The sequence below is a fragment of the Linepithema humile genome, chromosome 7 (genome assembly GCF_040581485.1).
Source record: "Linepithema humile isolate Giens D197 chromosome 7, Lhum_UNIL_v1.0, whole genome shotgun sequence".
Taxonomy (NCBI): domain Eukaryota; kingdom Metazoa; phylum Arthropoda; class Insecta; order Hymenoptera; family Formicidae; genus Linepithema; species Linepithema humile.
In genome coordinates this window covers 12130363-12151124 of record NC_090134.1, presented here as the reverse complement: position 1 = coordinate 12151124, position 20762 = coordinate 12130363, and the positions used below count along the sequence as shown (strand labels likewise).

Genomic DNA, 20762 nt, shown 5'->3' with positions numbered 1-20762 from the left:
TGTACCGTTATATCTGACTGTCATAGCTGGGATGATTACTATTTATTATATCCGATCGTTGCGAATATTTAGCTACAAGTTGATTGGCAACACACAATTTCGCATTCATTTCTTCATTACGTCTTATTAGAGAAAACCGTTCATATTTTCTCAGAAACGTACTGTTATAAAAATTTGCTCATATAATTACTCTAAGTAATTACGATTAACATACAAGTTAACATATAGAGATTTTACATTGTACAAATGTACAAAATGTCGAGATACTTTTATTACTTTTTTTAATAATGTAAATTGCTCTGTAATTTCGTGCTGTATTTTTTTCAAAAGTATAAATATTGTAAAACATTTATTTCTTGTAACATGTAAATAAATATTTTATATGAATGCTGCTTATGCCTGACGCAGTTATAAGCTAAAAAGTTCAGAAATTGTTAAAAATAAAACATTTTTCTACCTAAATAATAAAACATTTTTTTTCATGTCTCGATAAATTTTTCTTACATTTTACATTGACAGATCTAACCTAACCTAACCTTTCAATGTCATTTTTCTTTGATTTCACGCACTTTACGTTTATTAACCGGTATAACACTAAATGAACACACTTAGTTACATTTTTTACAAATTGTTCTTTATTTCTCACCATATATTACATATCAAAACGAATGGCACATATATCGCATGCGTCTTATTTCACTTTCTGGGAAGTAACCTTTAATAATCTTTAATGTCACATGTATATTTACAATTTCACACTTCACGTTTATTTACCGGTATAAAATTCAATAAAAACATTGTATAATTATATTTTTCACAAATTATTCTTAATTTATTTCCATATATTACATATCAAAACGAATGGTATATGTATCTTTTCGTGTCCAAGCGAACGTACAATTGAGCGATGCACAACTGAACAGTGCGCAAATAAACGGTGTCCAAACGAACGGTGTCCAAACGAACGGTGTCCAAACGAACGGTGTCCAAACGAACGGTGCGCAACTTTCTGTGTCCAAACGAACGGTGCGCAACTTTCTGTGTCCAAACGAACAGTGCGCAACTTTCTGTGTCCAAACGAACAGTGCGCAAATAAACGGTGTCCAAACAAACGGTGTCCAAACAAACGGTGTCCAAACGAACGGTGTCCAAACGAACGGTGTCCAAACGAACGGTGTCCAAACGAACGGTGTCCAAACGAACGGTGTCCAAATGAACGGCGCGCAACTTTCTGTGTCCAAATGAACAGTGCGCAAGTAAACGGTGCGCAATTGTACTGTGTCCAATTGAACCGTGCGCAACTTTCTGTGTCCAAATGAACCGTGTCCAAATGCAACGTGTCCAATTGAACTGTGTCCAAGTGAAGGCCACTCGTAGAAAGTGTATCTGGCGTTATTTGTGCGCAAGCATATCTAATACGTTCCACCATGTTTTCTCAAGTATTTGGTACTTCTGTATACATTTTTTGTTTAAGGTAACATAAAATTATTTCAAAATTATTTCAACTTTCTCCTCTAAAAATAAATAATCCATTATTTATTTGTTGAAATAAAGAACGCGTCCGTAAAAAACAAGTAGCTAGCGTACGTAAAGAATCCAGTTATTGAAGAATTGTTCTGACTTAATTTCTTTCATTTTGTTTCTCCTTTTCAGTATTTTCAGTATTTCAGAAATTTACTACATATGTAGATGCCTCATAATTTTGGTACGCTAGCTACTTGTTTTTTTACGGACGCGTTCTTTATTTCAGCAAATAAATAATGGATTATTTATTTTTAGAGGAAAAAGTTGAAATAATTTTGATTTATTGTGAGTCTGGAAGAAATATCGACGAAGCTGTTACCCTCTATGCTGACCGTTTCCCTGATAGGCCACGATCACGTGCTACTTTTTTTCGTTTGGTTAAACAATTTACTATCGAAGGAAATGTAATAGCTAAAAAAAAACCCGTACAGTGACTGCCACGGGGGAGAACAATCAAATTGTTGTGCTAGTTGCAGTAACCCATAACTCCCATGTCAGTCTTCAAGAGGTATCTCGTAATTCAGGAATTTCTTGTACTAGTATTTCGAGAATCCTGCATTACAAATTCTATCCCTATTATATCTCAATGCATCAGGAACTTCATGGCGATGATTTTAATAATCGAGTGGTGTTTTGCAATTGGGCACTTACACAAATACAAAGAGACCCACAATTCTTTTATCGAGTAATGTTCTCCGACGAATCAACTTTCACGAACCATGGCAATGTTAATCGTCACAACATGCATTACTGGAGTGTAGAAAACCCACACTGGTTACGTGAAGTTGAGCATCAGCGTCCTTGGTCCGTTAACGTTTGGTGCGGAATCATAGGTGACAAACTAATCGGTCCCGTATTTATTGAAGATACATTGAACGGAGAAAAATACCGTTGATATTGCAAGATAAACTACCGATTCTGTTGGAAGATGTACCTCTCGAAGTGCGACAGAACATATGGTTCCAGCATGATGGTTGTCCAGCACATTATTCAGCAATAGTACGAGAAGTGTTAAATCGTAATTACAATGATTGCTGGATCGGTAGAGGTGGTCCGGTAAATTGGCCTGCCAGATCGCCAGACCTTACGTCACCAGATTTCTTTTTGTGGGATTACCTTAAAGAAAAAGTGTATACAGAAGTACCAAATACTCGAGAAAACATGGTGGAACGTATTAGATATGCTTGCGCACAAATAACGCCATATACACTTTCTACATGTGTACAAGCATTCCAAGCTTGAGTTAATAAATGCATCGAAATGGAAGGTCATCATTTCGAGCATTTATTGTAATTGAATAGTGAGAGGCGAGGGGACTTACCGAAATAAAGCACCCCGAGAGAAAATAGCAAAAACTAATTTTCACTGATTACAGCGCCATCTATCACGATTCGAAAAAATGTCTCGGACAAAACTTACGTATTTTTTTCCAAGGAATCCGAATCTGCAATAAAAAATGGGGGTTCCTATTTGAAATTTCAAAGTTGCCACCCGCCCCACCCCCAAGGAGCGGTGGGGGCGTGTTAATTTTTACACAGGCAGACGTCCCCCTTGATAATATTAAAAGTTTATTTGGGACATTTTTTCGTACAATGCTTATTTTTCGAAATATTTAGTTGTCTCAAGTTAAATGGGACACCCTGTATACATTTTTCAGGTTTTCGCAGGGGTTTGGTCGTCTTTCGTGGACGTCCTTTCCGGATGCCCCTTCTGACCCGATTTTCTCTCCCGGAATCTCTAGTCCTGGCTGAGGATCTGCCGGTTGCAATTACAAGTGATGAGAATTTTGAATTTTCCGGTAGGATTGCTGGATGTTTAGCACTGTTGGACGAACTTGATGATTAAAGACGCCCGCCTGCTCGAAAAATTCCCATGGCATCTATAAACGGAGTAAGTTGAATAAGAAAATTAGATTTTGGCAGTACCCTCTTACCCTCTGATAATAGTTTCAGTTCATGATGAAATGTAATGCGTTGTACTTCTTTGATCCAGAATTTCTTTGCTAACTTTAATTCCGTAGTAGTTATCGGGGTTAGAATCAGTGAATCTGGTAATCGTTTAAACCTTGCCACTGCTGTTTGACGTGTAACAGTGATAAGTAATAATTTGTTGAGGTTTGAGTATCGATAAAGTAGATCCCATGGTCGCGATGATTTAATATGAGCAGTGGTGACCCTAATAGGTCGTTCTTCCATTTGATCTCCAGTTAACTCTTTTGGTGGAACGGAGGGCCAATATTGTGAAGATTGTGAGAACCATGATGGACCATGCCACCAAATGTCTAATTCTGAGAGTTGGCTAGGAGTAATTCCTCTCGTTGCAAGGTCAGCTGGATTTTCAATGCCAGGAACGAAATTCCAACTGACTGATGGCAGCGTCTCTTGTATAAAGTACACTCGATTTTGCACAAAATCCTTCCAGCGTGATGGATGATTTGTAATTCAAGTAAGGGTGATTGATAAATCTGTCCATAAATAAACTTTTATTTCTTTTCTATAAAGAACTCGCAGTACTTGTGACACTAGTTTTGTTAGAAGAACAACTCCTGAAAGTTTTAAACAAGGTGGTCAATCTCTTTAATGGGGCAACTTTCGTCTTTGAGCACACAAATTGCGTGAAGACTTGTCCATCGGAGGAGGTGGTTCTACTGTAAACAACAGCAGCTATTACGTGGTAGGATGCGTCACAAAACCCATGAATTTCCAAGAGAGAAGACGAATTAGTACCAAGCCACCTCGGAAACTTGAGTTTGTTCACTTCTTGACAGTTAGTAACAAAGTTAATTCATTTATTGCCCGAAAGAAGGAGATAAAAATTGATCCCAATCAATTTTCATTGTCCACATGTCTTGGATTAATATTTTTGCCGTTATAGTAACAGGCGACAGGAATCCGAGTGGATCAAAAATTTTTGCAGTAGTTGAGAGCATGATTTAGTGACGGTTTCCGTTGAAAATGAACCCAATTGAAAGTCAAAAGTATCTGTATTTGGATGCCACAGTAGACCAAAAGAGTGTACCACAAGATTATCATCAATCTTTACATTATGTGAATTAAGACAATTCTCAGGTGCAATAGAGTTCAAAATAGTAGTTTCATTACTAATCCATTTTTGTAATAGAAAATCGCCCGCCCTGCAAGTTGATTTACTTGTCTTACATGATCTTGAGCTTCTATGATTGAATCCGCGCCTCCGAAGATATCGTCCACATAACGACCGTTCGTCATAGTAGAAACGGCTTGAGGAAATCTATCTCCTTCATCTTCCGTGAGCTATTGAATTACTTGTAGGGCTAGAAAAGGCGCACAAACCAAGTCATACGTAACAGTCATAAGTTCATAAGAGACTAGGTGTTGGTTCTGATTCTTCCAAATAATGCGTTGATACTTCCAGTCGTCAGTATGTTAATTTGTCTGAACATCGTTTCGATATCAGTTGAAAATACGAAGCGAAATTGTCTGAACCATAGCAATACGTCAAATATGTCCACTTGTAATTTTGCTCCTGAATGAAGAATATCATTCAAGGAGTAGCCTGAGGTAGAAGGATTCGATCCGTTGAAAACAACCCGTAGCTTGGTAGTAAAGCTATTTTCTTTCCAAATATCGTGATGAGAAAGATAAAAGGCATATGGAGGTTCAGATAACGAATCAGGCGCTTGTCTCATATGCTCTAATCTTTGATATTCAGTAAATTCAGAGTACACTTGTGCATACTTAGGATCGGTGGAACAACGTCGTATTAGTTTCTCACACAGAAGAGTTGCCCTTTGTTTTGAATCACCTAACTTCTCGACCGAATTTTTGAAAGGTAGCTTAACGATGTATCTTCCATTAATGTCTCTTGAATGTGTGTCTTGGAAGTATTTCTCACATTCTTGTTCCTCTGGTGTCAATGATGAACGATGAATTGTTGGAACTGATTCTAATTCCCAGAATCTCTGCATGAGCATACAAAATTCTTTATTATTAGAGACATGATAACTTTGCAATGATTGTTGAGAAACTCAATTGCCTGTTGGACCAGAAATAATCCAACCTAGTGATGTAGATTGTGTTGTATAGGTAAATTCAACCGACCTTTAATAACTCCTTCATTTATGATTTGGCCATACACATCGATTCCCAATATCTATTGGTCCTGATGATGAAAACTGAGGGTCAGCTAATTGTAAACTTTCCAGGTGAAGCCACGATTCTTGAGAACTTTCATAGCAGGTATTGAAGTAGTGAGACTAGATAGAACATGGGCGAATAAAGAAATCTCAAAGTTGGAACCAAAATGCGGTTTTATCTTGAAATGAACAAGTCCTTTGGTTTTGTTAAAAGCTTGTGCTCCAATCCCAACTAATGGTACTGAAGAACGCTGGCGAGGTAATTTAAGTCGTGTGACTAATCTTTCTGTTAATAATGAAATTTCGGATCCTTGATCTATTAGCACCCTTGCTTTTGTAATATTTCCGTCAAGACTAATGACCAGAACTTGAGCTGTGGCTAAAAGAATTTGAAATTGAAATGTTTTGTGATGAATATTGGAATGTAATACTCGAGCTTCCGGTTGTTTTGCTGTCAAGTTATCTGATGACTTTGTAGCCCTTTCAGAATCGACCGTCGATGTAGCAGTTTGAAAAGAATCGGAGTGTATTGAAGTGTGATGCTTTTTGCCACATTTTTTACATTTCTTGGTAGTATTGCAATTAGAAACTCGATGAAATCCCAAGCAGTTGTAGCATAATCTATGTTTAGCAAAGAGAGAGAGTTTTTGAGTTCGTGCATTGGAAGAAAATTGGCTGCAAGTAGCTGTATGATGTTTACCAGAGCAGATTGTACAAGTGAAAGTATTGCTAGAATTGTCTTTCTTGGATTTTCCTTGATAATGAGTCTTGAAAACGTTGGAATGTAGATCAGATTTTCCAGATCTTGATTTTTCATATGCTTGAAGAGTTCGTAATCGAGTTATCAGAAATCCAGTAAATTGAGTTCATGTAGGTGGATCTGTTGAATCTCCTAGATCAGTGCTCGGAATTAGTCTGAACATTTCAGCCGATTTCCGTGGTATACGCCTCCTTTCTCTCCTTACCGCGCGCGCCGCAGCCGCTAGGGCCAGCGCCGCCGAGCGTTAGGAGCGGCACTATCTGATTAGGTTCTGTGAGTAGGTTCTTCTCCCTATTTATTAAAATTTAAAAAAATTTATTAAAATTTATTAAAAATAAATTTTTATTTTTAAATTTATTAAGTGGAAATATTTCAATAGATTTCTACGTCACCCATGAGGTACTAATACTGATACGTTTTTCAAAAAGTGGTTTCTATCTATATTATTGCATCAATTGTTTATTCTTATAAAAGGCCAAGAAAATCTAATTAAGATAATCTCTTTTATATATTTTTTTTTTAATTAAGAATTTATTTTTATCTTTAGTGAAATAGATCTACGGGGGAAACCACTTAAAAAAAAACGCGTCAGCATTAGTATCTCATGGGTGACGTGGAAATCTATTGAAATATTTCCACTTAATAAATTTAAAAATAAAAAATTTATTTTTAATAAATTTTAATACATTTTTTTAAATTTTAATAAATAGGGAGAAGAACCCACTCATAATCAGATAGTGTCGCTCCTAACGCTCGGCGGCGCTGGCCCAAGCGGCTGCGACGCGCGCGGTAAGGAGAGGAAAGGAGGCGTATACCACGGAAATCGGCTGAAATGTTCAGACTAATTCCGAGCACTGTCCTAGATGATGCTCCCAAACCTTAACTGACTCAGAGTCGAGTCGCTGCGTGGCGATAAAAACCAAAAAATCATCCCAAGCCGAAACCGGTCTCTGCAAGGCTTCCAAAGAATGATAGATTTGTAATAGATTTGTATATAGTTGTTCAGTTCACGTGCTGATTCCTTTGTGACCTTTTTCAAATTTAAAAGTGAATGTAGAGCTGCATTAACCAATAGATTTGTTTTCCAAACGTTAGTTGTCATAGAATAAGCTCAGAATCTCCCAAGCTTTTTCAAAATTGTCAGCACTAAGCGTAGTACATTAGGCAACAAAATTATCGCAACACTCACACTTATATCAAAATTTCGCACAACTTAAAATAATCGTAAAAATTCGTTAAAAATTATCGTACTTGAAAGATTTTTTTTTATTTTAAAGCTTAAAGTCTTTACTTTAAGATGCATTTGGCCAATTTTGAATTTCTTCTTTCCTCCTCTCGCCGTCTCTTTAAAAGTAAAGACGTGTTTTGTCTCCAAACATTTGCAAAGTTTGACGCACTCCACGGGGTAGGACGAATTTTTTTTGCAAATGTCACAATAACCATCGTAAAATTTGGATTTTTTGCTGTAAATTAAAAAAAAAAAGAGGTTTGTACGATTTTTTTTCAAGGAGTTAGGATGTATCAAAGTTATGTATGCATTTTGATCAGTTACCGCCAGCATTAGCATTACCCGATGTGCACCACGGGGAGGTTGCTGGTCGGATTTCGCACATCGTGTGTGTGTGTGTATTGCATAAAAAAATGTGGGTGCTCTCGCACTTAATATGGTGTATTCCCACCTCGTATTCGAATGACTTCTTCTAAACGGTCATGCATATTAATGCATGGCCTAATTGTGGCCTGAGGAATTTCGTGCCATATTTGTTGTAATGTTGCTCTCAACTTCTGCAGATTTGTTGGTTGTCTCTCCAAATCTCGTAATCTTCTTCCCATCATATCCCATACATGTTCAATGGAATTCAAATCCGGGCTCATTGCTGGATGTGATAACACCTCAATGTTGTTTTGTTGGGAATAAGTTTACGGTTTAGAGTTTTGGTGTTTACATTTTTTACATGATTCCGAGAAACGCTATAGAATATAGCGATTTCCAGTGATTCCCGTAAAGAAAAGATATGTAAACACCAAAACTCTATAGTAAACTTATTCCAATTACACTCAAGAAACAAACGATAAAGTCGTAACAATGCCTCGTTTGAACGAAATTCAATGTGCGCAAATCATTGCTCTTTTGGAAGAAGGATTGAATCAAAGTTATGTTGCAAGGAGAATAGGTGTTCATCGATTCTCCATCTCTCAAGTTTGAGCTCGTTATCAAGAAACAGGCGGATTTCGTCGAAGGAGAGGACAAGGTCGAAGACGAATAACGTCAGCTAGAGAAGATCGCCGCATCATCAATGAGACAAATCGAAATCCATCAAGAATTGCACGAGTAATTGCAAATACAATTTTTCCGCACAGACAAATTAGTGCTCAAACAATCAGGAGGCGTTTGCACGAAGGAAATTTGCGGTCGCGAGCTCGTGCTCGAGTGCCAATGTTATCTGTGGCTCATAGACGTGCTCGTTTGCAATATGCACGCACTTATCAGAATTGGATTGTGAGAGAGTGGAACAATGTATTGTTTACTGACGAATCACGGTTTTGTCTTTTCCGTTCCGATAGAAGAGTCCGTGTTTGGCATCGTAATGGACACCGTTTTGAAGAAAACTGCGTCGAGCCTGTTCGAGCGTTTGGTTGTGGTTCTGTTATGGTATGGGGTGGAATATCGATGCATGAACGCACAAATGTCATTATACCACCTCCTGGATTGACAGGAGAACGTTATGTACAGGAAATTTTGCGTCCTCACATAATATCCATGCGTCGTCGAATGGGGCGCAATTTTATTCTCATGCATGACACGCTCGACCTCACACTGTCAGGATTGCTCTTAACTTCCTCGAACAAAACAACATCGAGGTGTTACCACATCCAGCAATAAGCCCGGATTTGAATTCCATTGAATTCCATTGAACATGTATGGGATATGATGGGAAGAAGATTACAAGATTTGGAAAGACAACCAACAAATCTGCAGGAGTTGGAAGCAACATTACAACAAATATGGCACGAAATTCCTCAGGCCACAATTAGGCCATGCATTAATATGCATGACCGTTTACAAGAAGTCATTCGAAGACGAGGTGGGAATACATCATATTAAGTGCGAGAGCACCCACATTTTTTATGCAACACACACACACACACACACACACACACACACACACACAATGTGCGAAATCCGACCAGCAACCTCCCCGTGGTGCACATCGGGTAATGCTAATGCTGGCGGTAACTGATCAAAATGCATACATAACTTTGATACATTCTAACTCCTCGAAAAAAAAATCGTACAAACCTCTTTTTTTTTAATTTGCAGCGAAAAGTCCAAATTTTACGATGGTTATTGTGACATTCGCGAAAAAAATTCGTCCTACCCCGTGGAGTGCGTCAAACTTTGCAAATGTTTGGAGACAAAACACGTCTTTACTTTTAAAGAGACGGCGAGAGGAGGAAAGAAGAAATTCGAAATTGGCCAAATGCATCTTAAAGTAGAGACTTTAAGTTTTAAAATAAAAAAAAAATCTTTTAAGTACGATAATTTTTAACAAAGTTACGATTATTTGAAGTTGTGCAAAATTTTGATATAAAGAGTGTTGCGATAATTTTGTTGCCTAGTGTATTTTTGAGATGATGAGCAGCAGAACCAACCAAACTTGTCTTCAAGTATTGTAATTTTTCAATAGTCGTTAGCGTTGGATGATTCAAGCCATATGACTGAAATAAGTCCTTAAATGGTAACCAATCAGATGGTGTGCCATTGAATTTTGCAAGATCAATACGAGGTAGTCTCGCCTGATAGATGTATGTCGAAGAGTTTGAAGTTGTATTTGATGATTGAGTAAACGTGGTTTCCTTAACAGTTCCATGATCTGGTTCAAGCAGAAATTGCAATCTTCCTAGGTTGGTTATATAATTCTTGCGTGTAATAGCAAATAAATTATCAGAAAAGTAGATATGTTCTTTTATCTGACTTTCTTCTTGCAGATCCAACTTTGCTATTGCTATGTTAATAGCATCATGTGTGACAGAGAACTTTTGCCAATCTTCCTTTAGTATATTGAGTCGTATATTTATCTCATGAAAAGATATATTGGTTAAGTCATGTTCAATTAAATCATCATAAGCATTTAATATCAACTTCGCCAACTCAATTTGTTGCTCTAAACGAGCCTCGATTTGAGAGAGCCTCATCTTAACCTTTGTTCAATGGATCCGGCTCGAAGGACCAAAATTATGTTAAAATCAAACTTAGTAAATTACTACTCGGTTACATGGAAAGAGAAGGAACCACAAATTAAAAGATTAACCCACCTGAATGTTTATAATTATAATATATTTAGATTAGTACATTGAGTTGAGGAAGTTGAATTTAAGAACTTTGATACATAAATACCGTGAATATATTAATACATACATATGTGTCTCACTGGTCACAATCTGCACAAAGAAATGCCACTTTGGCAGTGTAGAAATGAAATACCACTTTGACAGTATAGAAATGAAATGCCACTTTGGCAGTATAAGAAATAAAATGCTACTTTGGCAGAATAAATGAAATAAAATGCCATTTTGGCAATACAAATGAAATAAACGAATGCTTCTGTGTTCTCGGATCGTCCCGATATCGTTTGAAACAACGGGATGCGATGGGACTCGGATCCGAGGAAGAGATTCCCGTGTCTTGATAGACAGCCTGCAGAAGCACTTACTTACTCTTATGTTGTTTCCCTTGACAATCTGGACACATTGTCCGTGATGGTTATTTAAGAAGTGACTCTAAGTCACTTGGAATACAATTTGTTCTAACCAATATAATTAGAGTTCGGTCGATAAGTATAAATTCGGTATAAGTATAAGTTCGGTCGATAAAATAACAAGAATGACTAAACAATTTCGCTCTACTCGAGCCGAAACGACTGAAGAGAAGGAATATAACTTGTAAAGACGGTCTCAAATTTGGTTTTTGCGTAATAGAAAAAAAACTCGCTAATCGTCGCGACACACAGAAAGATATTTATATCCACCTATATATGTCAGAATCCAAAAAACTCTAAGCCAGCGTCGAAAGTGGCGCCGCCTATATCCTCTTATGTTTTTAAACAAATGTAAAATATTTATAATCTTTTAAATGTGCATTTGCTTTTAGTTAAATCTTATTTTTTCATAAAGTAATTTATTACCTCCAAAATGATTGTCTAGATGGTATTGATATATCATCAGGATATATTTCTCGATACATACGTACCGCAGCTGTACGATTAAAGTTAGCACGTATTAATATTCTTCGCATTTAATTAAATTTATCTTCCGCATCCATCGTAATAAATTCCTATTCTAAATTCCTATTTATATTTCATACACTGAGTATGATCTAATGACAACATAACGTCAATCTCTAATGCACGAGTCAGAAGTTGGTCATATCAAAGGGCCGAAAGTGAAAAAGTAGACGTTGCCCGCGATATTTCAAGCCGATAAATCTTGTATAATATGTAAAATATTTACATTAAATCATACATCGTTGTATTTTTTTCAAACAGCGCTGCAACTTTTATTACATCAAAATATCCACATTATTATAAAAAAATTATGTATACCTCTTCGTTTCTTAACACAGATAGCTTTTGTAAGCAACTATTATGCTCACAATAAAGTTCAGTTTGAACCATTGATATTTTATATATATTTGTTATGGTCTATCTCTTTTAGTTTAAAAGATAAAAGGGGGTGACCACTTTTGGTGGGACACCCTGTATATTGTTGCCCCCGTGCTTTTTCGCCGCCGATGCTGTGTGTTACAGCTGACGGACCGATCAATAATATCGATCGGCCATTAGAAAGTTGAAATCATATGACATTTGTTATGAATAAGAATCTTTTTGTAATTCGTTGTCAAGACGATATTAATTAACAGTTTAAAAGGTCTCTATCACAGTTTGTAAACAAACTGTCAGATGTCAGATTTTCGGGAGCTGCTCGGGCGGACGTACACGACAGCTCCGATCTTTAACAGCGTCTCTGGACTCTTTGTATTAGTTCTGTGTTCGTTATTAAAATGTTCTCTGTTTTGTTGAAGTGTTGTGTTGTGTTCTTTAATTTTGCGAGTTTCGTTGACGTGTTAATACCTCGTTCCGTGGGCGCCAACAATATATATATGGGGCATTCTTTCTCAACTTTACACTCATGCTGCCCATTTTCTATTTGATCTAAAAATTTTTGAAAAAATCTTAAAATTTACAGAAAAATATAAGCTTTCCAATGGCGCGTGGCAAAATTATCAAATTCAATTGGATTATACTTAAAATTTCAGAAAACCGAAAAAAAATAATAAAAACGGTAATTATTCAAGTGTAGTGATTATTCATTCGACGTTTTTCTCTTCCAATTAACACTTTCGAGTACTCTGTTTATCTGTGCACTGTCACATGAGTCTAAACTAAAATGGCGGATCCAATATGGCCGCCAAAAATTTAAAAAATTTAAGAAATTAACTGATTTTTATAAAACTTGGTATCAAGAGGTTTTTCGGGTTACTGTATAGGAGTCTAAAGTTATCTTTCAAAAATACAAAATGGCGGATCCAATATGGCCACCAAAACATTTTGAAAATTTTTAGAAATTAACGAATTTTTATAATACTTGGTATCAGGGACTTTTTTGGGTTGCTAATAACGAATCTGAAGTCGCATTTCGAAAATTCAAAATGGCGGATCTAATATGGCAACTAAGAATTTGAAAAATTTTTAAAAGTAAGGGAGTTTTATAAAATTTAAACAGAGAGTTTTACGGCCAGCTAAATACAAATCTTAAGTCGGATTTCGAAAACTGAAAATGTCAGATCTAATATGAAGACCAAAAATATTGAAAATTCAGGAAATTGACAGATTTTTATAAAACTTGATACTAGAAATACCTCTGATTCTGATGTCGCCTGAGTTCTTACCCCCTACTTTTTGAAATCTTGATATGAAAAAGTCGAACTATTATCAGCATTGAAATATCTCTTAATCACCATTTCTTTGTTGATTGGGACGAAACAGCATGGGTGTAAAGTTGAGAAAGAATGCCCCATTAGTATACTGTCATATAATGACAAAGAGCACCAAAAGACAAAAAAATTTTTGAAAAAACGATTTGATGTAGCTCCATCAGTTCCAGAGATTCTGAGAAATCACTGTTTCGTCCCAATCAACAAAGAAATGGTGATTAAGAGATATTCCAATCCTGGTAACAGTTCGACTTTTTCATATCAAGATTTCAAAAAGTAGGGGGTAAGAACTCAGGCGACATCAGAATCAGAGGTATCTTTAGTATCAAGTTTTATAAAAATCTGTCAATTTCCTAAATTTTCAATATTTTTGGTCTTCATATTAGATCTGACATTTTCAGTTTTCGAAATCCGACTTAAAATTTGTATTTAGCTGGCCGTAAAACTCTCTGTTCAAATTTTTTAAATTCTTAGTTGCCATATTAGATCCGCCATTTTGAATTTTCGAAATGCGACTTCAGATTCGTTATTAGCAACCCGAAAAAGTCCCTGATACCAAGTATTATAAAAATTCGTTAATTTCTAAAAAATTTCAAAATGTTTTGGTGGCCATATTGGATCCGCCATTTTGTATTTTCGAAAGATAACTTTAGACTCCTATACAGTAACCCGAAAAACCCCTTGATACCAAGTTTTATAAAAATCAGTTAATTTCTTAAATTTTTTAAATTTTTAGCGGCCATATTAGATCCGCCATTTTAGTTTAGACTTATGTGACAGTGCACAAATAAACAGAGTACTCGAAAGTGTTAATTGGAAGAGAAAAACGTCGAATGAATAATTGCTACACTTGAATAATTACCGTTTTTATTATTTTTTTTCGGTTTTCTCAAATTTTAAGTATGATCCAATTGAATTTGATAATTTTGCCACGCGCCATTGGAAAGCTTACATTTTTCTGTAAATTTTAAGATTTTTTCAAAAATTTTTAGATCAAATAGAAAATGGGCAGCATGAGTGTAAAGTTGAGAAAGAATGCCCCATATATACATACACACTAACCATATACACATATATATACTTATATACCTTCCTTTTCTATTTGTCTCTCCTTCTTTCTCTTTCTTCCTTTTTTATATTTCTTCTTTTTATCTCTTTTTTTGTTTTTTCTCTTTTTTTATCCTTTCCTTCACTCTCTTTTCTTTACTTTTATCTATTCTTTAAATAAAGTATAAGATTATAAAAATTAATATACATTTATAGTGAGAATATATAAGCTATATTGTAATACATATTTAATTATATACAAACATATACATATTTTTAAAAAAATATATATATATACCCAATAAGCACAAAGATATCCTCTGGCTGTCCAGTGGATATCGGCGCCGGACATTCCGGACATCTATGGGACATCCAAATGAAGTTCGACGGATATCCTATGTATGTCCACTAAATGTCCGCTCAGGAAAGATATGTACATCCATAGGACGGCCGAATTATATCCATCCAGAAACATTAAATGGACATGCGATGGATGAAAACGGGTGCATCCATGGACATTCGATGGACCAAAATGGATGGATCCATGGATGTTAAATGGACATTATATATATACACTCACCCGAAAAAAAAGCGGTACACTGAAAATGTGGGAAAAATTCATCAAATTTCAACTGACGATAACTTCGTAAATAATAAAGATAGAAAGTTCTATAAAATATGGAAATGAAGCTAAAAATCTCTACTTTAAGAATCAATTTATTTCAATGTTGCAAAATAAATTTATTGAAAATGGCGGATGACAAAGCGCGAGCATGCAAAATTGAAAAATAATGGTTCGAGTTTGCGACGGTGCACGGTATAAACAAAAAATTGTAGCTTATTGGGATCAAAAGCGTACGAAAGTACAGAGTCTCCTCTTTAAAATGCTTTTTTATGCATCTCGATACGATGATTTTTCGCCGAGAGATTCGCATTTGAAGAAAAAGGCAGATTCTTACTTCAAATGCGAATCTCTCAGCGAAAAATCATCGTATCGAGATGCATAAAAAAGCATTTTAAAGAGGAAACTCTGTACTTTCGTACGCTTTTGATCCCAATAAGCTACAATTTTTTGTTTATACCGTGCACCGTCGCAAACTCGAACCATTATTTTTCAATCAATTGTTTTGCATCCGAAAGAGATGTCTGCAGATCTTTTGTGATTTCTCCGCCCTGACTTTTTGTTTATGCTCGACCGCACATTGCGAGAAAAGTGCTTGATTTCTGCGATGAAGTTGGCATAAATCGACTCGAATGGCCAGCAATGAGTCCAGATTTAAATCCCATTGAACACCTATGGGACAATATTAACAGAAAAGTACGAAATCATATACCTGCTCCTCAGTCATTGCCAGAACTTCGAAGAGTTCTTGAAATAGAGTGGAATGACATTACGCAGTCTGAAATTAGAACATTAATAAGGAGTATACCTCGTCGCATGAATGAGGTAATACGCGCACGAGGAGGTCATACCCATTATTAATATACGCGCGCGCACACGCAATTGTACACGCACCACCGGGAGGGTTTGGAGTCGTTAAATATCGTGGACCTGACGAGCCATGAGGTCCTTATCCCAGTGGTGCACGCACACACACACACACACGGGATCAGATTTCTGCCACGTCCACGCCGTTGATCCTGGGTAACGCTAAAAGCAGAATTGACACGTACAACCGTAAGAAGAGTTTGGAGTTTTAAAATACCGCGGAGCTGATGACCACGGAATTCTTATTCTTGCAATTCGGTCTGGTTCAAAATTGAATATCTCGGCACGTAATACAGCTAGCAGGATTTTTTAAAAACCATTTTAAAAGTTTGGATGTCTAGTGTTCGAAAATTCATAACGCAATAATGTGCAACAATTTTCTCCAAAATGGCGGATGACAAAGCAAAAGCATGCGAAATTGAAAAATAATGGTTCGAGTTTGCGACGGTGCACGGTATAAACAAAAAATTGTAGCTTATTGGGATCAAAAGCGTACGAAAGTACAGAGTCTCCTCTTTAAAATGCTTTTTTATGCATCTTGATACGATGATTTTTCGCTGAGAGATTCGCATTTGAAGTAAGAATCTGCCTTTTTCTTCAAATGCGAATCTCTCGGCGAAAAATCATCGTATCGAGATGCATAAAAAAGCATTTTAAAGAGGAGACTCTGTACTTTCGTACGCTTTTGATCCCAATAAGCTACAATTTTTTGTTTATACCGTGCACCGTCGCAAACTCGAACCATTATTTTTCAATTTTGCATGCTCGCGCTTTGTCATCCGCCATTTTCAATAAATTTATTTTGCAACATTGAAATAAATTGATTCTTAAAGTAGAGATTTTTAGCTTCATTTCCATATTTTATAGAACTTTCTATCTTTATTATTTACGAAGTTATCGTCAGTTGAAATTTGATGAATTTTTCCCACATTTTCAGTGTACCGCTTTTTTTTCGGGTGAGTGTATAATAATATATATAAATAAATAACAAATATTTATTTATACTATATATTATTATACAAATACAATTTATTTTAAATTATTAGGAACTTTATTTTATTAAAATCATTGGTACCACTTATACATTAAAATTTATTTATTTCATAAATGACTTTTAATATATACGTATACATATAAAAACATATTATTTAACATGAAACTCTAAAACGATATATAAATACGAATATGAAACTTGTTGAATAAGTTGATAGTATTATTCCGATTGTTCATTATCAACAAAATTTTCAAGTTGTAGGGCAGCTGGTCTTTTATTTTCATTGGCCATCCTCTCTTTACATCGTCGGAGCCACTTTTTAATAGCTTCTTCAATATCTTTTTTACTTGAACCTTGCATTATCTCTTGGGTAGAATCTACAAAATAATAAAAATTATTTACATTTATAATAAATACAATCCTAATAGTCTCCCAATCTCAATAATACACATAAGAAACTAATAAAAAGAACTTACTAATTATGGCATCGGTGAAACGGAAATTTTTGAAGACTCTTTTCTTCTTTAATCCGAGCCAGCTATATTGAGAACCTAACTCATTAGAAATATGTACCTGAAGGACACGCTTGACGAAATACACACTATTTCCGCCTATTTTCTTCATTTCATTTACCTGCAATATACATTAACAAACAGTATTTAGATATCAATAATATCCATACGTATATGTATATATTCATTATAAATACATATGAATCATTACCACTGATTTAAAATTCTCGGCGTCTTTTAAGTAGGCATCTAATTCACCTTCCACTTGTTCGACGGTCTTCAACGGAAATTGAAAAATCGTATGCATAGTTATATATGCATTTTCATTGATATTTCTATTTACAAGTGCCCTTTCTTCTCGCATATTTTTTATTAAATCACTTAGAGTATACAATTCTTCAAACATTTGAGAAATCCGTGTTTTCAGTAACTGTTGCTGCCTTATGAATTTTTTTAAATAGGCATCTAAAAATGATAAAAAAAGTTATAAGATTTTTAAGCATTTTGCATATTTATATAGTTTTACGACTGAATTTACATTTTATCGCTAACCAAGTATACATACCATTAAAAATAATTCCTTTATGCACAGGACAGCATGTACATTCTAAACAAGACGGAACGTTGAGAACAATAATGTCGTTATTGTTTGCATTAATGGAACTTTCGTTTGGATTGTTAGCAGAACCTGAAAATATGTAGAACAAAATAACATTTCTATTCAAAAGAAAATAAATATTATTGAATAATATATTAGTAAAAAATGTACTCTGACAATGAGTGATCTTTGATGGTATTGTAATGGTATTATTTTCCACCATTGTTTTAGTCACTGGTTCAGTGTTTTTGGTAACTGTCTTTAATGCTGCAAAAATAAAAATATTGTTTGAGATCGCAAAATGCATCTCGCGTAAATTCAATGTAACCAACGCTCCCAATCATCGGAAGAAACAGTTATATGCTCATTAAAGCATGACGCCCTCCGATAAACGCTTGGACAAAAAAAGGGAAACAACGAGCTTATCAATAAACATTTAACCGTCTGCTGCTCAACGGCAAACCACGAATTGCAATCGCGCGTGCGCGCACTAACGCGTCACAATTTCCGTGAGCCAATGCGATGGCCAATTCCGCCTGCGCGCAAGTCAACAACGACTCGTTTTAACAACTATAAACGAGTAACCAATAAACTACAATTTGCGGGGGTCAACTTGAGCGTTTTTTGAATCACTCAAAACGATTAGTTACTCGCGAAAATAAGCCCTGTTTTTCCGAGTATAAAGGGCCCAACATCGACCCTACTAACGCTTTTTCGCACTTTTTTGCACCGCAGTAAAAGTTGCACCGCTCCGCGTTCTTTACACGTTCGCTTCCGCAAGTTCCGCAAATTTCGACTGAGTCGAACCGCTTGCACTCCTCGCGCTCCATCCGATCGCTGATAAGGTGTTTCGCTTCTAAAACAGGTTTCGAGTGTTAAAATCTTGTATTCATTAATTAGACTTTTATTCAGTGTATATGTGTGTGTAAAAATAAATAGTGTTTAAAATTTGTTACAAATTCGTTGTGTCTCTATCGCACTCCTCACAAATCCTACGTTTTGCATTCGCGTCTCTCTCGCTCGCGAACAAATATATTTCATTCTTTATAACGTTTTTAGATTATTATGAAAGTAAAAATAAATTAGATTTTAGTATGAATTAGATTTTTAGATTATTATGAAAAAAAACTATTATAATATTTTCAGATTATTATGAAAGATGATTAATAACTTACAAGGGGAGGACGCGGACTTCGGGTCACCGATTTCAAAGAAATTTTTATATGGTATAGTACTCTATCAGAAGAGTACTTGAGTAAAAGGATAGGGCGCAACGCTTAGCCGTTTTCGAGAAAAATCGATTTGAAGTTTATGGCGTCCCTTATATTCCGGTCCTATTGGATCGGTTGTCGAGATGGCGGCGTAGCTCGGGCACTTAGGTCCTAGGTTATCACGCTGTCGACTTGAGTTCGATCCCTGCCTATTATACTTTTTTTTTTTATTTATTTTATTTATTCTAGCGAATATTTATTTATTATATTATTATAATTAAATAAAATTATTTTAATTAACAATTTTGTTTTTTTTTAATTTGCACTTTCACTACTATCATATAAAAAATAAAGTAAAAAAAACGTCTACGATTTAAATAATATTATAATTATTATTTAATACCAGAAATATTTTATTAATCATAATTTAATTTGGTGTGTAGGAATATACGTTACAGAAGGGAAGTAGTCTGAAGGGGAGCTAAAAACTGTTAGCAGTTACCTGATGTGACAACATTAGGTATACAAATATTATGGTTGGAGCAATAAGTAACTCAACGAAGTTGAGTGAAAAATTACATACCAAATTAAATTATGATTAATAAAATATTTCTGGTATTAAATAATAATTATAATATTATTTAAATTGTAGATGTTTTTTTTACTTTATTTTTTATATGATAGAAGTAGTGAAAGTGCAAATTAAAAAAAAAAAAAAAATTGTTAATTAAAATAAATTTATTTTATTATAATAATATAATGAATAAATATTCGCTAGAATAAATAAATTAAATGAAAAAAAAAGTATAATAGGCAGGGATCGAACCCAGGTCGACAGCGTGATAGCCCAGAGCCTAAGTGCCCGAGCTACGCCGCCATCTCGACAATCGATCCAACAGGACCGAAATATAAGGGATGCCATAAACTTCAAATCGATTTTTCTCGAAAACGGCTGAGCGTTGCGCCCTATCTTTTTACTAAAGTACTCTTCTGATAGAGTACTATACCATATAAAAATTTCTTTGAAATTGGTGACCCGAAGTCCGCGTCCTCCCCTTGTTAGATTTATACTCGTGTATTTTAATGTAACTAATATTTTTATATATACAAATATAACAAACCATTCTGAATACGTGGAGGACTCGGTAATATATTCTCTTCATCAGAATTTTCGTCGGAATTTTTATATTTTTTCTGCATTTTTCTTTTTGGCAAAGTCAAATTATCATTCTCTGATTGGGAGTTTAAATCAGAAAATTCTTCTGCCTTCCTCGCTTTTTGGAGTGCCTTTTTATAATTATCTAAAAAATAATAATATAATGTATATATTATTCATTATATTCATTATAAACAGACAAACATGTAGATTTATAAATATTTAATAACACGTACTAGGTTAAATTAATAAGTTGAAATATAGTATCAATTATAATGCATATTATAAGTGCCATTTCGAAAAACCCTAACATCATGAGATGGCCAACAAGTATTGGGTTCCTGATGATTTTTTATAGCTGCA

General features: G+C 35.1%; 1 protein-coding gene, 1 long non-coding RNA gene and 1 pseudogene across 3 annotated transcripts in view; 2 read left to right on the top strand and 1 right to left on the bottom strand.

The window, feature by feature from the left end:
- LOC137001163 (uncharacterized) overlaps positions 1-20762 on the top strand; it is a 299895-nt gene that overhangs the window by 243374 nt on the left and 35759 nt on the right. The gene's annotated exons all lie outside the window — the stretch shown is intronic.
- LOC137001086 (uncharacterized) lies at positions 1127-3369 on the top strand (annotated as a pseudogene).
- On the bottom strand, positions 14069-18955 carry LOC105679233 (uncharacterized). Of its 2 annotated transcripts, none has more exons than XR_010891110.1 (3): positions 18000-18955; positions 17399-17899; positions 14069-17299 (listed from the first exon to the last, which is right to left on the bottom strand). It is a non-coding gene; the product is annotated as an uncharacterized lncRNA (long non-coding RNA). The 2 variants fall into 2 exon arrangements; XR_010891111.1 differs by having other exon boundaries at positions 14071-17299; positions 17399-17555; positions 17646-18955.